Genomic DNA, 5,935 nt, shown 5'->3' on the forward strand with positions numbered 1-5,935 from the left:
GCTTCTCAAAGCTAATGCCCATAACGCCACCACCCACTGGTAGCAGCAGGCTGCTGGGCCACTGTGGGGTTCTCATTGCAGAGCCATTATTCACCAACTATACGTGTTAACCTAGTGGCACAGGGTTGCTCTAACACCTTCCCCTCTGGTTTCTCTTTACTCTGGGGGCCAACAGCAAGTCTTACTCTGCTTGCCTCAGCGAGCAAACATCACATCCTCCAACCTGGCAGAGCTGGCTGGCCCCTGCCCAAAAAGAAGGGAACACTGGGCCATTATGGAGCTGAGAGACGATTGTCATCTCTACTGCCACATTTAAAAAGTTCAAAAGTATTTCTCAAAGCTATTTCTTTGGGCTCTTGTGGATACCAGCCCTCCACCTCCTCTTTTTCTTTATTAAGAGCTTATTGGATTAAATTAACCCAGGCACACATGCTCTAAGTTGTGAGCCCACCACCGAGGCTGCAAGGAGGAGCTCGACAATGGGCACATGTGCTGCCGTAGCTGATGGAAGGGGACAGTGGCAAACCTTTTGCTCCCTTGAAACAACTCTGAGGAATGAATTATTCTTTTCGCATCTCTCTAATTCTAATCAGTTTCCATTTAACTGAGAAATTTCCTTATTATCTCTATCTTGGGTACCATAAAGTCTGCCTCCATGCAGTTTCCTATCTCAGAATCCACTAGTGGTGGCAGGACTGTGAAGATGCTTGTACCTTTGGCACAGATGAGTCACTCCTTTAGGGGAAACAGCAGGGAGAGTTGGGGGGCTGAAGATGCGGTGGCTCCCGTGAGCTTTTCTGGAATCGAACATACATCAGCAGCTGAGAACACTTGTGTCTGGTTTTGTGAAGGACTTATGAAAGATGCAATCACGGTTCTAGGAGAGCAGTGAGAGGAGGGAAACTCGAGGTGGCTGCTGCTGGCGTTGAGGGTCTGCCTAGGGGAAAGCCCGGGGTCCTGAGTCTTTTTAACGTGAACCTTGAACTTTGATTTTTACCTTCAAGTGTAAACATTTATAAATCACCAAATCGCGTATCTATAAATTCATGACTGTATCTGGCAGGAACTTTATTAGCAGTTGATCAACTCATGGGAGTTTGTTTGGGGTTACGAAGCTGACAGATCCAAGAAGGAGGTGATGATAGAAATGAGACGGGCCTCCCGAGGTGACACATTGTCACACCCAGTGAGAGCTCCGACAGTACCCTGCCCATTCAGAGCAGGCCTCCACTAGGTGGTGTTCAGAGAAGTATGCTCGGCGCGGAGATCAGTAATGCTTCCGGCAGAATGTCAGCAGGCCGAAGCTTTGATTTGTATTTAGTGGAGCATAACCTACTCACCTCATCTGAGGATATGTTGGGGGAAAAAAAAAATGAAAAAGAGTCAATAAAAGATAAATAAGATTGTCGTTAAACAAAACTAGATTGGCTCCAGATGCATAGAACATATGGCGTACATAAGTAAGAAGCTGGGGGAATTGTGAAGATCCCCGAGCTCACGATTTGTTTGCACAGCCTCTACGCCTTTACCTAAATTTGGCCCAGCAAATCAAGGAAAGGGAGGGTTTAACAGACTCCTGGAACGTTCCAGCTAACTCACTCCTTCCCACATCCAAGAGCATTGTGTGTCTGGTCTCTTATCTCCCTCTTTAAGAATGGTTGTGTCAAAGAGTTTTTAAGACAATACTTCTTTGACACAGTATATGGTGTTATTTGGCACTTGCCAAGATGCACTAAGAAAATGTAGAGATTCTGCTATATTTTATTCCATATCATGTTACAAGAAAACAACAGTGACAGCTGACAAACCATTACATCTTTCATAATACAGACAAATTACAATTGGTAACAAATATGCAGAATGTATTATTCCATTCTCCTTATTATGTGTCACTTTGAAGAATAATAGTTTTCTGAATGATGCTAGCACATTTCTTAGGTACCAACCCTTTGTTAGAAAGTACACATCTCAGTGTATCATACAAAAAAAAGAAAAAAAGATAAAAGAAAAATTTAAAAAATCCACTCTCGATTAGAGAATGTAGATTTTGTATGTGCCTCTAAAATATGCTACTGTGAGAAAGGAATGAGAATAGGAGAGTGCTTATGTGATTTGAGATTTTTTTTGTTTTTGTTTTTGGTGTGTGAGAAAAATCACAAGGCAGTAACATATGTGGTTTCCTCTGCCTACAAGCCAGCAAGGGAGATGGAAGTTATGCTCAATTATGCCGCACTTTCCTATGTATAGGGGGCAGGCAATAATCTACCCCAGTTATGTACGGCCTAAACATCCTTTTATATAACAAAGATTACAAAACCAGTAATATTCACAGATGAATATCTTATATAAACACATGACCTAGGGTACTGATTACACTGGCTGTCACGTACACACTGAGGAAAGGCTACCTAGAGGCTTTGCTTTCTCTATAAGCCTGGAGGCGCCCCTGGAAACTTTTCTCATCACTCTTGAGAGGTAGAAACAGCTTCTCACCCTTGTATCAGTGGATGGACAGCCACCGCTGCCTTATGGCCGCTGTTTTTTTTTCTGAGCACTGCAAACGTTTTTTTCATGTCCTACTTATATTGTATTTTTAAGTCAACCAAACTGTTCCTTTAAGAACATGGAAACGAAGTCCCAAATTTCCTTTCAGAATACTGTGTGTGCAGTCATGTCTCATTGATACAATCACCATGCTAATGTGTTCTTACTATTCCAGCTTTCTCACAAAAACAGTCCAGTGCTTTCTCAATAGAATAATAAATCTGCTAATGAACACATTCTGCAATAATTTTTATAATTTCTCAGCTAGAGAAGCTGGAGAAAGAAGGAAAGGGAGAATGTGATTTGCAAATGAGAGAGGAAAGGAGAGAGAAACAAACCAAACTTTGGATTTCCTGTACCCATGGCAAGGATGGGGAACTAAAACCTCCTAAATAAGATCTTCTGAGAGGTATGTCTCTGTAATGAGACAGATTTCCCCCATCACTGAGTAGAATTCTGTTTCATTTCCCAAGAGAAGCTACCAATGACAGGGGCATATTAGCTCTGAATGACTCTAACACTCCTAACTGAAGTCTTTTAACACTAAATATCTTTAAATTTTCAAGTTAGAAAGCTTATTAAGTAGCAAGATTTAATCATCAGTTGCTTGGTAAAATACAAAAGTTATGCCTCTCTCCCAAATGAATAATTCAAGACAAATCATAGGCAAGGCTGTTTTTGATTGCACGTAAGATTTTCTTTTCCATATTTACTTTAAGAAATCCTAATTTAAGTACATCTTAAATCGAAAAACCTCTAACTTCCAATGGGTTGGAATGTACAAAAGAATGGGAAAGATTTCTAGATAGCAAATAATAAACATTCTAGCCTTGGGCAACTTTTGCTCTCTTTAAAATCAATCAGTAAATAATTCCTTGCTTAGCACTTAGAAGCTTACAACGAATGCTACTTTTGGATAGTATGGATTGTGACCTTGAATATATACTCACACTCCACTCTAGGGAAGGTACCATTTTAATGTTTAGGAATTCTGGGTCCAATTCCCTAGCTATACTGGGGTTGACAAGAGAAAAATTTTTCCCTCACCTGACTCTCAGAGAAAGTCTTTGTCAAACTGGCTCGTAATTCCTAGTCTTGATCTCCAAAAGTGCATTGCATTTCAAGTTTTTGGTCTCTCCTTCTTTCTGACTAATAGGGAAAATGTAAAACAATGTACGTGAATATCTCTATAGGAATTTGCGTCCTGAGGAACTAGGTTTCAGGCTTGAGAGGAATTTCCTAACCGCCCCCTTGGCCTCAGTATTATCTGGGATTCTGCAGTGAGGCCTGCCCCACTGGGTGACACCTGCATCAGACAGCGCTCCCTCTACATCAAAGCTCCGCGAACGCCCAATCCACTTTTTCCTCCATGTCACATACTCGCCTTCATCCTCCAGGGTCTCTCAACATCTCAAACAAGGGAAGTCGGCCTTTCTTTTTCCTCTTCCCATCTTTAAAGCAAGACTCCTATATTGCTTCTAAAGCCTGCATTCGAACAGTTTTTCCAGGAGGCTGTTTAAAGTTAGGTTACCCAATGATGACTTCCAACCAGCTTGGAATGCTTGAAAAAATGTAATTTAAAGGTGCTTTGGTGTAAATGAGCAAATGTTTAACTCTAGATAACTTCGTAATTTGCTTTTTAAATGTTAACTAGCAAAGACGGCTTTCAGGGCTCATCCAGCAGACCCAATTCTTGTGCACCCAGTTTTAAATATTTTGTTCCTCACTTTTTTCTCCATTCAGAAAATACTCATAAAGTATGAAAGAGTGGATGGAAAAATAAGATGTTGACAAGACCCAGAAAACATGTAAAAAGTTACCTCAATCTCCAGAGGCTGAAAAGTAAGCAATTTATCCCTATTTTTGTTCCAAATGCTTGATACTTGTTTCTTCACTTCCAACCTACTCAACAAACAGTCATGCTATGTGGCCTGAAAATGCTAAGCATATTCTGATATCTTATATAAATGTGCAGTTATTTCCAAGAAAAACAAAAACAAAAACAAAAACCAAAACCACATCTGCAAATGTCCTCAAAAGATAGGCAATAAGTGGGGCCCCACGGCCAGGGACCAAGTTGTCAAGTCAGCCAGAGAACATGGGTTTGCTTTAGCTAAACATCTCCTTCCTGGTGGTTGCAAAATGTGCACTGATCTCAAGGAAAACACACATGGTTTTATGCCACTATGTGGCTTTCAAGTACAGATGTTACTGAAGAAGTGTGAACACCAAATGTGTTGTCTTAATGTATTTAAGACATGGTTGGTAAAGGTATAAAAACCTTTACAGAGACGCTGCGCTGTAGAGGGAAATCAAACAAAATCAAATACAAAAGACTGAAAAGAATACATGCCATGTATCAGTAAGCAAAGCTTAATCTTCACATAGTTCTTGGAAATCACAAGGTATCCAAATGCGTGCAAGGTTTTAAATAAATTGCAGAGAAAACAGGGTCTTGCCAGCTTCAATTTTCTTGTAAGTGAAATCCACCACAGGGAGTGAAAGGAAACTGATCCATGATTCCCTTCGTGTTATTGGCCACTTCATTAATGTTTTTGTTTCTTCCTAGACTGACGACAACTTAATCCTGGAAGGAGGAAAAAAGAAAACTGTTATATGGTAAAAGAAAAAAATAAAACTTTACATCATTCATTTTTCCTAAATTACACGAGACATCAAAATTGGTTATGCCAAAGTGTGCCTATCGGTTTTCCTCACAGCCACCCCAAGCACATATAATTGAGGCGAAGTAGTCCCTTTCACCAAAACGGTTCTTATGATATAATAAACAAATATTCTGACTGCATTTTCTTCCCTTGAAAGAATTTAACTCAATAAATTTAAATGATCTAACCTTCCCTTGGATTATTTAGAGGAAAAGAAATTCAGCAAGTTTCCTTCCCTAAATCATCAGTAGTAAGACTGATCTTAATTAAGGGCCTGTAGCACCACACAGACCATTAGAAAGACATTCATCTCATTCATTTTTATGAATAAGAATGAATCACAAACATGCTTAAAAAAAACAAAAACAAAAACAGCTGTCTATAATTCCTCGGTTGCCTATTATCAGACTTAGCTTCAGTAGAATGAAAATTGGCCAGCATGACCTGAATTGCCAGCCTCCTCTCAACTTCCTGCATATGACCGTGTTATTTCAATGATGCCCGCTTAAACTCAGTAACTTCTTGAATGGTTCAAGAAGAGAGAAAGAATGTTCATGCTGCTTCTGTCCACATTTCTTTTTGGTCCTTAGCATTTTCATCGAGTCTCTAGGATGGGAAAGAATGTCTTCTTGTGAGAGCTAAAAAGAAGCACTCCAGGTTCAAGTCACAGAGCCCAGAGATTCATCCATCAGCTCCACCGAGTCTGAGAATCAGGTCGTCATTTT

The 5,935-nt window shown here is 40.1% G+C and overlaps 1 protein-coding gene across 2 annotated transcripts in view; it reads right to left on the reverse strand.

Moving 5' to 3' along the window:
- Positions 1-1,743: 1,743 nt before the first annotated feature.
- Positions 1,744-5,935, reverse strand: part of CDK14 (cyclin dependent kinase 14) — a 508,542-nt gene continuing 504,350 nt past the window's right edge. For both annotated transcript variants that reach the window (XM_006925698.3, XM_006925699.3), the window contains one exon: positions 1,744-5,131. The gene's annotated coding sequence lies outside the window, so the exon portion shown is untranslated. The remainder of the gene's footprint in view (positions 5,132-5,935) is intronic.

Source organism: Pteropus alecto, unplaced genomic scaffold (genome assembly GCF_000325575.1).
Source record: "Pteropus alecto unplaced genomic scaffold, ASM32557v1 scaffold69, whole genome shotgun sequence".
In the NCBI taxonomy this organism is placed as follows: domain Eukaryota; kingdom Metazoa; phylum Chordata; class Mammalia; order Chiroptera; family Pteropodidae; genus Pteropus; species Pteropus alecto.